Source organism: Dromaius novaehollandiae, chromosome 4 (genome assembly GCF_036370855.1).
Source record: "Dromaius novaehollandiae isolate bDroNov1 chromosome 4, bDroNov1.hap1, whole genome shotgun sequence".
NCBI lineage: Eukaryota > Metazoa > Chordata > Aves > Casuariiformes > Dromaiidae > Dromaius > Dromaius novaehollandiae.
Genome location: NC_088101.1, coordinates 51172681 through 51187296, shown reverse-complemented (window position 1 = coordinate 51187296; position 14616 = coordinate 51172681). Strand labels below are relative to the sequence as shown.

Genomic DNA, 14616 nt, shown 5'->3' with positions numbered 1-14616 from the left:
ATGTCCCTGGAACTCTCTCTCTACTATAACTATAAAACGTCTATGATGTGACTGTGATATAACAGGAGCAGCTGCAGTCTTTGATCATATGTTGGCAGTTTATGTACAGATCCAGAATGTGTAATAAGGGCACACTTTGTTAATTTGACTGATGGCCTGCTATGTCACTGGTTCCAAAAGCCAAAGGAGACCAAGCTCTACTATGTTAGCCTGATAGTGTTTTATTGTTGCAACCATTCACAATGGAATATCTATCATTAATGTCTAATTGATTATCATAAGCATGAGATATATCCTTGTCTTCCCCCTGATTTGACTCTTGATATTTTCTTCAAAGCTGGTGTTACAGCCAAAATTATTCTTTTCAATCAGCACAAAACACATTTTAACTACAGTTTAAAACAGTTAGCTGTCAACATTCTGAACATATGCTAAAGTTCCTTTTAATAAATATTTCCACAGATATTGAATCTAATGAAGCTTATAGTGCCATTTCATAGGTATAAAAATATACAAATTCTGAAAACTTGTGATAATAAAGTTAGACCCTTGTCAGATTAGAAGCTTTATTGTATTCTAATTTCATAAAATTCTCTTCTACACTTACATACTCAACCATTTCCCACTGTGAGTATTTAAAAGACCTTCACTGTCTTCCAGAGTATATTTTTATTAACTAAATCAAACAATACTTAGGTGAAACATATTTTCTACCATTCAATCTTGTTCTGCATTCATCCTCACTACCTCCACCAATGATGAGATCTGGCTTTTCCCCAAAATTGGCTCCTTCTAGTCAAATAAGACAGGGGGAAGTCTTCTGAAAAGAATTTTTACAAACGGGCGATGATTACCACAAAGAACACTATGGCCAGCTCTAAGAACATGGGTACAGAAGATGTTGCTAATGGGCTAAGTGGCTTTGGATTTATACTCTTAATTCATAAAGGCAGAGAAAGTATTTAGTTTGATTGGATTTGGGTTTAAGCTAAGTGCAGCAAATTACTACTACTAATTTATTTTTAGTCACAATGATGTCCTCAAATATGATTTTGAGGAAGTTAATATAATTCCTTACTTCAGACTTGTGGAATTAAAGTTCTTTCTGATTTCAGAATAATGCTTCAATTTTGTTTTTTATCCAAGATATAGTCAAAAGATTTGAATAAATATCTAGTGTTTTAACAAAATTCTGTAAGACTAATACAACTGCTCAGTGTCCTTCACAATGTTTTGTTCTCCCAGGACTCTTTTGCATGTCACCGTATACAGGAGCAGAGAACAGCCCATCTCCAATTTTGTGACCCTGCATCCAAGCTTTGTATTTGTTCTCCTTAGTCAGTTAAAACACTTTGTTCCTACCAAAATTTTCAGCCTCTAAACAATTCAGCCTTCTAGAAGCTGCCAAGTTAGGGTGCAGAGTATTTCCAAGTGCAATAAAGAGAAAAATTTAGTTAATACATAGATGTTATGTCTCCATGCATATAATATGAAAATCACAACTACATTCCTAATTACATGTAAATATAAGAAATTTTAATGTTTTACATCAACCAAAGAGTCATATCATTATATTTCATCAGAAGATGAAATTACAACAAATTCTTTTCTTTCCAGAGGTGTAAGTAATTTTTAATGATAGTCTGAGGAGCAGGAATTACACATTAATTACAGACAGTGTTGGAATTCCATAAAAGGTCTACTAATAGTTTTGCATTAATACTAAAGGTAGGAAGTTATTACAGAAATGAAGTGCATTTAGGATAGTCAGCATTTTTATCCTTTATTCTTTATTTCTTATTTTTTCCCCCTAGTCTTCACTTATATCTCTGTACTCTTAACTCCAAATTTAATTTTTTTTCATTTTGACCTCACACTTTTATCGGAAGAAGTACAGAGACCTGAACTGTAAGTGACTCTGCTACCATACTCGCAGCTTGTTTTCTTCCAAGTTTTCCTCTTTCACAAGAAATAGACATTTTCATAACCTTGCTGGAGGCAAAGGGGAGGTTGCAAAAGTCAATGCACTCCTTTGATGGGACCTCTGTCTGTCCAGCACCTGCCTTATTCAGTCCTCTTTCTAGTCTGCCAATGAACCTTCCTTTCAATCCCTTTCTCAATAACCTTTGTGCTACACTGGAGGGGTAAATAGCTGTGACTACAACATGGAGGGAAATGGTAAGGAAAAACTACTGAAATTGGGTATAGCAATGCTCTCTTGCGGCTGAAAGATGAAACAACCTTTTATCATGCTCAACTCCATCACATGCTTTTTGGAGAGTCCCGACAATACTTGTTTTTTCACTCACAGAGTAATACGGCAAGCCATTAAAATGTTTGAAACTTGATAGTTCTAAGAAGGTGAACACAGAACCTACATTTCAGTCTTTAAAAACAACAACAAAGTATTTCACTTTCTTGTTAAGGTGTGATGAGACTCTCAATTGACCAGCTTAAAATGGCCATCTTTAAATAGTTTTGCATCTATAAACTTTACATTTTATCTAAATACAAATTAACAGTGTGCCATATTGCTCCTTGACATTTCTTCTGCAGTAAGCATAGATTGGAATTTCCCCTCACAATTTGCTGAGCAGTCCAAGTTTTAAACTTCTCAATTAGAAGTTAAACAATCCCTAGTTGACAGATACATATCTATTTACATTTTTAGCCACAGATCTGTTCACTTTTCATCTAGATGCAAACGACTATATGTGTTTCCAGTCCAGAGTTAAGAAAATGTCAGTAAGTATTTTAATCCTTTTCAGCATGAAATTCCCTCAAGGAAGCATAACTCTATCCCCCAAGCACAGCACAGTCAATTAAACTGTTGTCTTGCTTTTAGAATCCTAAAATAGTATCTCTGAAACATGTTTAAATGTTTTACACACTTTGAATACTTGCATAACCATTTCTAGAAAAGAGTATAGAGAAATGTAAAAGTAAAATATAACACTGAAATTGGACATTGAAGTAATTGAAGTTACATTGAAAATCTGATGCTTATTTCAAAAATTCAAAGTTTTCACTGAAATTTTTTATAAGTTAGGAGGAATGAATATATATTATAAATAAGGAAAAAATAAATTCTTTTTAAAGAGTTCTAAAGCTATCCAGACAGTCAGATCAGACAAAAGCCAATTTCTAAGACCAAATAAATTATCATTATACCCTAGATTATTGTTTAAGCCATAGAGAAAACTTTATGTAGACACATTTTTGGCCTAATTTCTCGCTTTCTTCCTTGATTGCTTGCAGCACTTCCTATATGCTATTTACAACTTTTTCTCTCTGCCAGATATCTCTCTGATATATTGCAGCACCTTTCACTGGCTCCTCTCCATCCACCATGTTATCTTCAGTATCTGTTTAAATGAACCTCAGCTAAGATAAGAATGCTGGACTTTGTTCAATGACTTCAGTGACTGCATCTTAACTGACTCCAGAATAATAAATATTCAGTATTAAATTAAACACAAAGTAAGGTTCCTTATTAAGCACTGCATTTAATCTTAGAAATAAAGGATTGCATAATAAATATTATAAAAATCAGTACTTCAGATTGTGGGTCAAAATCAAGAGATGAACATTTGCAGATAGAATACTATTCATTTTTATAAAATGTATATTATTGAAGGAATTCAGGCAGCCCTTCAGACAGCAACACAAAGCTCATTCAGAATATCCTTATACCTGTTACCCTTGACCAGAATTTTCAGTTGCTGAAAAATCTAATCAACATGAAGGATCGAACCTTAATATATCACTAGATTCATTTCAAAATTCATCATAAGTAATAAAGCAGTATTTTGGGAAGAACCTCAAGGGCAAAGACTTCAAGAACTTACATGTAGCTAAATGTCTGATTTTAATACCAAAAAACTCTTATTCAGGTAATACATATTGCTATGCAACACTATTCGGGTTTGGTGTTGCCCAAAGACTTGTAGGGGATTCTTGGTTTTCAGTAGTGAAGATTGTGTAGCTATTCAGCCATACATCACTGAATGAAAACTGCTACTTTTCACAGTAAAGCAAATATTACATCTAAAAACTAGAGAAGAGCTGACACCCATGGTAACAAATGTTCAATAATTCTGCAAGATTTTCCTCTTCAGGAAAATACAGATGACAGCAAAATAACTTTTCTTATGCTGGTCTGCTCACCTACCTTTTCTGATGAGCTGGCTGCAGAAAAGTATATAGATGGAAAGCTCAATTAGTGTAATTTATGTATCCTTGGATGTCAATCATTACTGTTGAGAGGTGGGACTTTCAGGATCTCTGTGCATTAATTAAGAGCTTATCTCAGCAGAGTAATCATTCCACCTAAGGACCAAAAAAAAGTTTTAATTAGAGTCTAGAAGACAGTGTGTCATACACATATAAAAGTAGTTCTTTAGTTAAAAAATGAATAGTCATGGGACATTATCAGTAACAATGTAAAGGGCACAAATTTCTTGTTTGTATTTAACTATAGAACTATTTTCACTGTGTATACAGTGAGTCTGCCTGAAGTACTTGACAAATTCTGTAATACTATGTAGACACAACTCAAATTTCATCCAGGTTGTATGAATGCTAACTTTATTATTAGACCCCTGTCAAATTATTGATGCTCAGCTGATGTTGATGGAGAGCTACTACACAGCTGAAGTTAGATTGCATTTCTCTCCCATGGCCAGCTTTTTGTTCCATCTTCTGACTGAACACACAATAGGCAAAACAATGGAAGCTCAGCAAAAGGGAGTGAATGGACTTGTACAATGAATGCATCATTTCTATTCAGTGAGTGACAGAATATGTAGGCAGTTGTTGGCTGGCCTTAGACATATCAAGGCCCAGGAGAGGTTAAAAATTAGCTGGGCTAACTGGTGTCAGCTGCCTGAGAGCACTTCAGTCGTGGAATGACTTATCTGAGGACAATCAAATATTCTGCTTAGGATTCACTAGGGAAATAATGTATAAATAATTGATTATATCATTTATAAATTAAAGGAAGGAAAACAAATTTAAAAAGCTGGTCTGGAAAATAGACATGTCAGCTAATAATTCAAGCATGAAAAGGGGAGAAATTTAGAGAAAAAATAAGTTTATATTTGACAGAACAAGAAGAAACTTGTTTGTCAATGGCTGAAACCAGGAATATAATGAACTAATAAACAAAACAAAACAACAGACTATTCTAGGAAGGATTAGAGAGAGAAAATAAAATGTCAAACTCCACTATGAAAATAGAAAGGAAGAAATATTCATAAAAATGGGATTTCAATGTTCTGAATGTTATAGGTATCTAAGGACTGTAGTTAAGATATGCATTACATAATATAATTAATAATAATTGTAAAGGAGGTTAGTGCATAGAAAATAGAACGGGAAAGCATGTCAGAAGGAGGAAAAAGTTTACTATGGATTCTAAATTAACAGAACAAATGTTCTGACCTTCTCTATTGCTATTGTACTTCATGGCCTTTTACTAAGGTATTTGTAAATAACTTTGAGAGATGGATATTTTTCTCAAATACCTGTTTGAAAAACACATGCTATAAATTTCCTACCTAATCAGTATACCTGATGGATAATGAAAAACAGCAGCAAATATGACAAAATAAGCTGTAGGTATTACTGGTAGATTGTATAAAATGTTTTCTTCTAAATACCAACGTGTGATGAAACTAATATTACTGTGAGGGAACAGCCAGTCTTTTAAAGGCATAAAAAAAGTGGACAATAATTTATGCTAATGTCATTCATAAATATTTCTAATTATTTTTGCCCAACTGCCTTCTTACACATTTTTGCCTCCATTAATTGTTTGCTATACAATAGACATAGAAGCACTCTCCGGAATTTATCAGCTGGAAATATTACTGTCTTTACCAGATGATTTCAAGGAGTAGACGGAATATCGGACCATCAAATACAATGTCAATGCACAGCAATACATCCTTGAGAATGTTAGTACTGAAACTTGTATTTAAAAGTTCAACTTTTCTTCTGTGGATTGTTACAGAAGACTTAGAGTACAAAATAGACTATACCCTATTGGTATGGATATATGCATATTATTAAATCTGATATCTACTTCTCTGTAGACCTAAATTATTTTTCACATGAAGATGGATTTCATAAAACGACATATTTAATATCTGCTGGTACCATCGGTAAGTATTTTTAAATGGAAAGGGGAAGGAATTTATACAGCGTTTGTCACTTTTATTCTCTTAACTGAAGTAAACTACTGAGTCTTGTTATCTGCAGTCTCCTGCTAGTCATTTTTAGCACATTCCTTGTCAGCTGCTTCTCTTGATTAAGAGGATGGCAGAGATAATGGACACATTAAACTCCAGAACAGACAGTGAATCTTTGTTCCTCTAAACAATATGAATTTTATAACAGTTTAATTTGCTGTTATTCACAAGGGACAATGTCACGAACTGAACCAGATGACTGCTAGTGAAGTACGAATTGCATGTTAGCAGCATGGTGCCTTCCCAGTCCTTTCCTTCCTGTTTCCTAGTTTGTCTCTTCTGAACTCACACTCCAATACACTGCTTTGGAAGCCAGCCATAAAAAAGGCTAAGTCAGACAATAAAATCTGGATGATCTACTGAACTGTGACTGAGATTTGTGACCTGCCTTAAAGTGAATCAGATTCAATAACAAAAGTTCTTACAAGGAGCTCTCACCAAGAGCCTGGCAGAATGTCAACATAGTTGTACTAAATATGCTACGCAAAACTTGCTGAGAACCACAGGATATCACAGATTATCTTTAAAATTACTTTTAAAAGTAGATGAATTCACATGAAATTCATAGTACAAAAATGGCAATTTCAAAATGCTTCTTAACACTGAAGAATGTGATATGGCAATTAAATTATATTGCATAGACAATCAGAAAGGGGAGTAAGACTAAAATTGCTGGCATTTCAGGCAGTCTCCAGGCCAACTTTAAACCCTTTATTGAAGCTTGAAAGTTTGAAGTCTTGTTGTCCAAAATCTACTCTATAGTGAATAGGAAAATAGAAAAGCATCTCCAGACATCAAGCCAGATTAGAAGAGCTTCTATCTTTTCACTCATTAAAGAGGGAGCATTGGGCATCCAGGCTGCCAGCTTAGGCATGTTGGGGAATGCTTGTTGTAATTCACCTATGTCCTACAGTCTGATTTTCAGAGGTGCCTAGTAATTAAATCCTAGTGTAATATTAACATACATGAACATTTAAATTTTTAGATAAAGATATATTGTAAGATACGGACAGGAATTACCCTGCTTTCATAACACTAGCTGAATGCTGATAAACAGTATTGTGGAGAGCTCCTGATTCCTATGGATATTGGTCAGTGCCTTTCCTGTTCCCAGATTCAAAATTTCATACCTAAAAAATGGCAAATATTTTCCTATAAAATAATATTTATTTTCAGTATATTTATGGTTTCTTATATGGTTAATAATTTACTCTTCTTGGAACAAAACCTGACTTGCTGTATTTGTGTTCACTTCATCCTGCTTTACCTTCTTTGTTTGCTTCCTTCAATGGGAGACCAAAACAATGATAAGATTTTGATCGACTTCCCAATATCCCTGCATTATTTCCTCTGGCTACAGATAAACTCACAGGTCACAAAAGTTTCTGAGTGCTTCCTACGAGAAGTAAACTTGGGTGTGTGGACTTAATGGGAGCCCAGGAACCCATGGCATAGTACGCTTGTCATTCAATCTAGAAACAGACTATGGTTTTAGCAACTGAGGATCTTGACAAAATGGTCCGTAGTTCATTGTCTGGAAACTGATGACACTTGAGAAACACTGTAAGAACCTAAAATTAAAGCTGAATATTAATATGCTTATGCAAGGGGTGGAGATAAGCCAGTAAGTATAACTGCTAGCCTGTAGCCCCCTTTAACATTTGTAATCTTCAGCAGTCTCTGCTGAAATGCTACTAATACCAGAGAACAGTTTATATAAGAAATATACAGAAGTATACAAAAAAGAACTGGAAAACAAAAGTATAGGGAAAAAAAGTAATTTTAAATTAAATTTGGTAACAGCAGAACAAAACATACAGTAATTTCTCCATGCCAGAAATATCTATGGATCGAGCTCTACTCCTGAAATCTATCATACAGCACTGGAGTCACTTTGAAAACAATTCCATTGTAGTCAGCAACACCCAAATTGTGGATGGAAGTTATTAATCAGACAGCCATACCACAATGTTTTCTAGTGTCAAGACAACCACCACTGCTGACTCTAATGAATAAGAGAAGAGTTAGTTTTAAAGTAGGATGCACCTGTATGTGATAACTTTGGTTTCAGCATTCTGCTGCCTCAGTCTACCCAATTACCCTTTCCATTTGTCAATTTTTCCTTACCTTTCCTAATCTCAATCTGTTTCTGTGTTAGTTCATATGAACACTGCAAACACATGATTAAAAAAATTAATGAAAAAAATACAAATTTTGATATGAGATTGAGAAAAATTAGTGTATTTTTGAGAACTTCAGTTCTTAACTATGCACTAATTTAAAGAACATTATTATATTATTCTTGTATTATTATAATACCATTATAATAACATACAAACATTTTTAATTGTGGGGGACAAAAGAGATCTCCATAAATTTTATAAATACTTTGTGTTCTTCAGTATGGCTGACTGAAATAATTCTGGCTAGCTGGACAAAACTTTGCTAGCAAAAACAATTATCACAGATAGGATATATTACAAAAATACCAACACTTATTAGGAGAGAATTAGAAGAATTATCATTGAGAAACATCTGTCTGTCTGCCTTCAGCTAAACTAACAGGCTTGCTTTTCTCTTTGCAATTTTCCGATCAAAAAGTATTAAAATGTAAACATATCATGTAGAAAGGGTGAGAGTAAGCATCGGAGAACCAGTGCAAGAGAGAGACTGAGAATGCAACAGGGTCACGTAGAAAGAGTTGAGGTTATGTCTGAAACAAATGGGCTTGCCTAAACTTGAGAAAATGTTTTTAGCAATGTGTCATGGTTGCTTATAAACAGAAGATGTGGGCTATATGAATAGCTGAGGCCTGACCTAGGTGAATAAAACGGTGCGTTCTAGTCATGTTGCCACATTCCACTGACCTGGCCGAGAGCCTCTTACGATCTCGATCCTTTTCTGTACTTGTGATATATTTTTGTAGAGAATGGATAACATATCTCTTTGTATGGAGCTACTCTTTGAAACTTTATCTTTCCTTTGTCACAAACCCTTAGAAAAATGTGTCATTGAGATATGAAAATCTAATGTTGTGCTTGCAAGGTTCACACTATCAAAAAAAGTAGTAGTATCCTAGGAACTAGACTAAGAGCAGTAAAACAAGAGAGGAAATAGTGGCATATTCTGTCTGAAGAAACACTTGTAAAGGATGCACAAGGGATGCAAAAAGCACCACTTGGTATGCAACTGGGGACAGAATTTGAGAGCAGGGAAGCAATGTGACAAACTGATACAGTCAAAAGTGAGGTGAACCCCTTGATTCAATCCAGTGAAAACGTCAGTAAGGTCTGTTGCTTGAAAGATATGCCTGCAAGCCAGACTGGGGGAGAAATCACAGGTGCAGCTTGCCCCTGAACTGTCATAACAATAAATAAGGCTATCTGTCATGATCAAGCCATCTGGAGAAGTACTTTATACTGTCCTGCATAGATGCTACACATTTATCTAAGGTTACAAAAAATGCTTAATAGAACATATCGATTTGTTAGGAAATAGTTTGTGGTCCTATAATTAAAGGCAGTATCACAGTGACCATGCATGTAGAAATTATAGCATGAACATTGAGGGTATCTTGATACTATTGATTTATAAGTGTTTATACAAAATATTAAAAAAGAACAAATGACGGTTAAAGAAATGCTGTATCTAACAGCTGTGGCAGAGGCTTTTGGTGTAGTACTGAAAGTAGTGATCCAACCGTCACTGCTTGGATATTTTATTCCTTTTTTAGCAATTATTTAAAGCAGAGATCAGCTACATCCTCATACATGAGCAAGTCATATTTTAAAAAATAATAAGCTACTCTGCAGGTAGAAATTCACAAAAAATGCTCTGCCCATCCTCTCTTTTTTCTTGCTGTCAAGGTATATTATCAAGCTTTGTGATTAAGAGCATATATGTGAATCCAGCTGACCACAGGACCATCTGTGGGACAAAAACTAAACTAAAACTGAAAGAAAAAAGCCAGATTTACAAGTAGCCTTGCCCTACCCAGCCCCTTCTGCTGTAGAATGCAAAAGCTACACTAAAGGAGTCATTAAATCTATTTTTCTACTGCTATCTCTTTAAACCATCTTCAGTATAGTGCACCCTTGGCATGCTCCCTAATGTCATAATGGGAAAATAAACTACATTTATAATTTCTAGTCTGGAAGCAGACAGGTGGATCGAGATTTATTATGTACCATACTGACAGTCTACAGTGTGTGCAAGTGAAACCAGTAGTGGAATTAATTCCAGTTCCTTTTATTTTTCTTTATGACCTCTTTGCTGACAGCCGCAAAATCCTCATAACTTTGCATACGTAGAATATGAATGAACAGGACATACTTTGCTGCTATAAGAAAGATATGCCTGTTATCTGTTTTCCATATTAACTCTACCTCACTGCAAAAACCTTCTCTAGCAGCATTTTTATCTATAATCATAAGGTTACTGCATCCTCAACTATAAACTCAGAAAAGTGGCCCTTTCTATGCCTATCTCTTCTTTCTAGATAAAACACAGCATATTGAACACATTTTTCTCTAACAGCATCCTTTTGCAGGATGCAACACGTGGGGCTTAATAACATGACATCAGACATTCTTAGCCCGGCCTTTTTTGTTCTGCTTCACACAATAAACGTGACTCTTTCTCCTGCTAACCTTCTGTGGCTCTCACAAAGGAAAGAGCACCTTATTAAAGATTATTTTCTAACTAGCGGGCTCCAGACGAACAAGCCTTCACTACAAATAGAACACCTTCATAGAGAAATCCCACCTGAGAGTTAAGGATGCAATTTAACTGAGCAATGACATTAAACTGAAACAACCTGAACCAGGTTAAATTCTACTTGTTTCCTAGCTCTATAATCAAGGAGAAGGTTAAGCAAGGCCACTGCAGCTTTTCTGTATTACTATTTAGCACCCTTGAAACATTTACCTGCCCGTTGGAAGATTCCCTTAACAATAGTAAACCAGAAATGATTAATAAGTAATCAGTAATAACCCCATTTGGGTTGGTTAACTGATGTATCAAGGGGAGAAAAGACCTAATTAAAGTCACCTTTCTTCACCAACAAGTACAACTCAGTAATATCCTTTGAATCTTTCTAGATAATGAAAGAAAAAAAAATGGCTTTGCAAAGGAGCCACTTCCTGCAGTACAATTACATCTCTCTGGACTTTGGGGAAGATGCGAGCATCTTTTTCTCATACTCACCAGCTGATTTAACTTGCTGGAAGAGTGAACCTGCCCTAGGGGCTTTTTCCCAAGTTGCTTGCCGTAATTCATGGTTCCAATTCTTTCTCCATCCTTGGGAACATGTGACCATCTCCCTCTCTGTGCCCCATCCTTCCCTCAGGTATTCCCTTCTGTAATTCAAGTGGCATAGCCACAGGTCTGGGTAGTGGGATGACTGAAGACAGAGGCAAAACCATGTGAGAGCAGGGTACAAAAGTAATATTATAAATACTTTAGTACTGTGGTTGCATCAGGGCCTAACAACTGAGAATTGCAGAACTATGTTAGTATTAATATATAACTATAATGGGTGCTATAAAATCATGTTCAGCTGGGAGAAATTAATCTGGTTCTTGGCTATAGCACCTAGGAGAATTAAAAAAAAACAAACAAGCTCTTACTAATTCCTGTGGATTTTTAAACAACCTGATATATCACTAAGAAGGACTAGCTCATTATAAGACCTGTCTCACAGTTTGCAGAGTATGAACTATAACATCAAGACCATATGACAGAAAAATGATTAATTGCAATAAATTCATTTTCAAATCTGGAAAAAATATGTTTTGCTATTTTTTTAATGCATTCAAAGTTAGAAGAAGTTTGTGCTTATCTTTATCTGTTCACTGAATGGAGAACGTGAGAGAAAATTACATATTTTCATAATGAGGTGAGTTGTACATGGCATTTTTACTGCCAGCTGTTATGATTGGTCTAGAAAATGCTGATAAAATACACCTTGATTTTTTAAAAAAATATATTAGTTGACATATTTTACCAGAATTAAGTTTTCTTTTTCCACTATCACAGTTTTCTCTGCTCAAAGTGAATCCTGCAAGAACTTGAATATCTTGATACATGGCTTTCCAGCAGTAGTGTATCCTCCTTTGGCTGTAGAAGAACAACAGTTCTGTGGTTCAGTGAACCACAACATATTCCCTTCCTCCAGAAATAGCGAAACCTGAAACATTTGAGGAAAAATTGTTCCTACTCTCCTCTACTTTTGCACATTAATGCCTCCACGCTTGGTGGTAGTATTTCATTGGCCGTTCTGATGCAAACTAGTAACAATTTTAGCTTTTTTTTTTATTACTTGAATAGGCAGAATTATACTTTGTTTACTTATAGTTAATAAACATAGTCAGAGCCTGAAGTCAAAGTGGAACTTGTTAACTCTATTTGTTCGTAGCATCACTGCATAATAGATTTTTCTGAAGGGTTGGAAAAGCAGACAAAATTATCATCAACCTAACCTTGCAAAAGTCTTCATGCTGAATGTTTTTACAGTTGAATTTCAGTTGTCACCAGTCAAGTACCACACTTCTGGTTCAGAGGCCACCCCAGCTTTATGAGTCATGACTAAGGATCATATGACTATCATCTCTGCTGCAAATTAGTCATGTAGGCAGCAAATAGGTTTTAAAAAGTCAAGGTTTCTCTTCTATATGCTGTTTTTCATATTTTTCTCTGTGTCTAGACAATGTAGTAGAACATCTGGCTCATATTAAAGATTTAAAAAAGGGATCTGAATGATGGTAGTGAAATTACTCTTTTCGCCAAACAATGATATGCAGGAGTATCTGCTCCTTCTGATCATTGGAATCAAAATTTTCAACTATTTCCTCAGAAAATCAAGCTAAAAATAGTCTAAAAGGGTTTTCACTTTGACAAAAAATGAAGCAACTATGGAGTCCTTATACACCAGAAGAGTAATACCAAACAAAAGTAAATACATGTAACACACAGACTTCTATTTGTATCCATTAAAAGTGTAAAGTGATAATGAAAAAAGAAATAAAGAAAATCTATCTTTCTTACCCTTCAACCTATGGCTCACAGCAATCGTGATAAAATCTTTCAATGTGCATGACACTGTGTTTCTGCTTACCATACATAACTAATGACAGTGATATCCACATTAAAATTCCTTTTGCTAATACGAATAGGCTGGCTTGATTTCCACTTGCAAATATCTATGCATACATTTGTTATTACAGTTACTCTTATTCAGTCACTACCTAAGTCAACAGAATGATCTTCATCAAGACAGCTTGTATTTACCACACTTCATACACTTAAATCATATGTCACCCAATTAAGTAAAGTCCAAGGAAATTCTTGATTGATTCTGAAGTTAACCATATGGTTAGCTAGAAAGTCAGAAGAAAGTAAATTCATTATCAAAGTCACTTTCCTCTAATTATTATTAAATACAATTGTTTTAATGCTTTTTGCAATTTTCAGTTGGCTTAAAATGGCAATAGTAATTTACTGGTCACCATTTGTAATCTACCCAAAGTGTACCAACACATTGAGAAAGGGCACAAATCCCAAAATAGTTCAGAGAGATTCTTTTCTGACAGCTAGAGTGAAATAAAGCATGACTATGACACTGTGTCATCCTGTATCTTTCATGGAAGCTCTAAGAAGTGAAACCAAGCTGCTCCTTACTTGCTGCCCATTTCCACAGGAATGAATATAAGGGCAGGGAACAAAATAAACCTAAAATGTATCACAACTCACTTCTCTCCTTTGTAAGAAAAGGAAAAGCTCAAACCAAACTGAAATTAAATTCAAAGATTATTAAAGCTCTAAAATCAAACTCTCAGAAATGAGATAAAACTAGATTTTTCTTCCTTGGGCATATGCATTTCAATATATTCTTTATTTGCATGATCATATACTGTTTTTCTCGAGCTCCTCTGCCTCACTGAACAAGGAATGTGCTCTGGGCATGAATGAGGATCACCTAGTGAAGGAGGCTGTCACCTATTAGATCCTCCTCATATTTCTGGCAGAATTTGCAAAATGTGCGATAAGCAAGCAGATGTTCTCAGAAAGGCTTTTTAAAATTAATTAAAATATTGCTCTGTAGAACTGGATTCTGGCTCATTCTATTTTAAACTTTCTAGAGGATACTGCACATCCCCTAAATTGCACTTCTCATAGCTGAGACCAAATGACGTATACCCTCTTTTCTGGGCAACAGAGGAGACTTGAGATGTTGTAATCTATTTGAAGAAATGATGAATGTTCACAGCTTCAAACATTATCATGACTTGAACAGGAAGTTGTGTCACGAACACAGACAGAGCTATATGATGTTGAATTTCCTCCCAAGCAAGTGTCAGCATCTTAA

The 14616-nt window shown here is 35.0% G+C and overlaps 1 protein-coding gene across 3 annotated transcripts in view; it reads right to left on the bottom strand.

Annotated features, from left to right (window-relative positions):
* TENM3 (teneurin transmembrane protein 3) overlaps positions 1 to 14616 on the bottom strand; it is a 1359158-nt gene that overhangs the window by 603815 nt on the left and 740727 nt on the right. For all 3 annotated transcript variants that reach the window (XM_064510997.1, XM_064510998.1, XM_064511002.1), the window contains one exon: positions 4172 to 4329. The gene's annotated coding sequence lies outside the window, so the exon portion shown is untranslated. The remainder of the gene's footprint in view (positions 1 to 4171; positions 4330 to 14616) is intronic.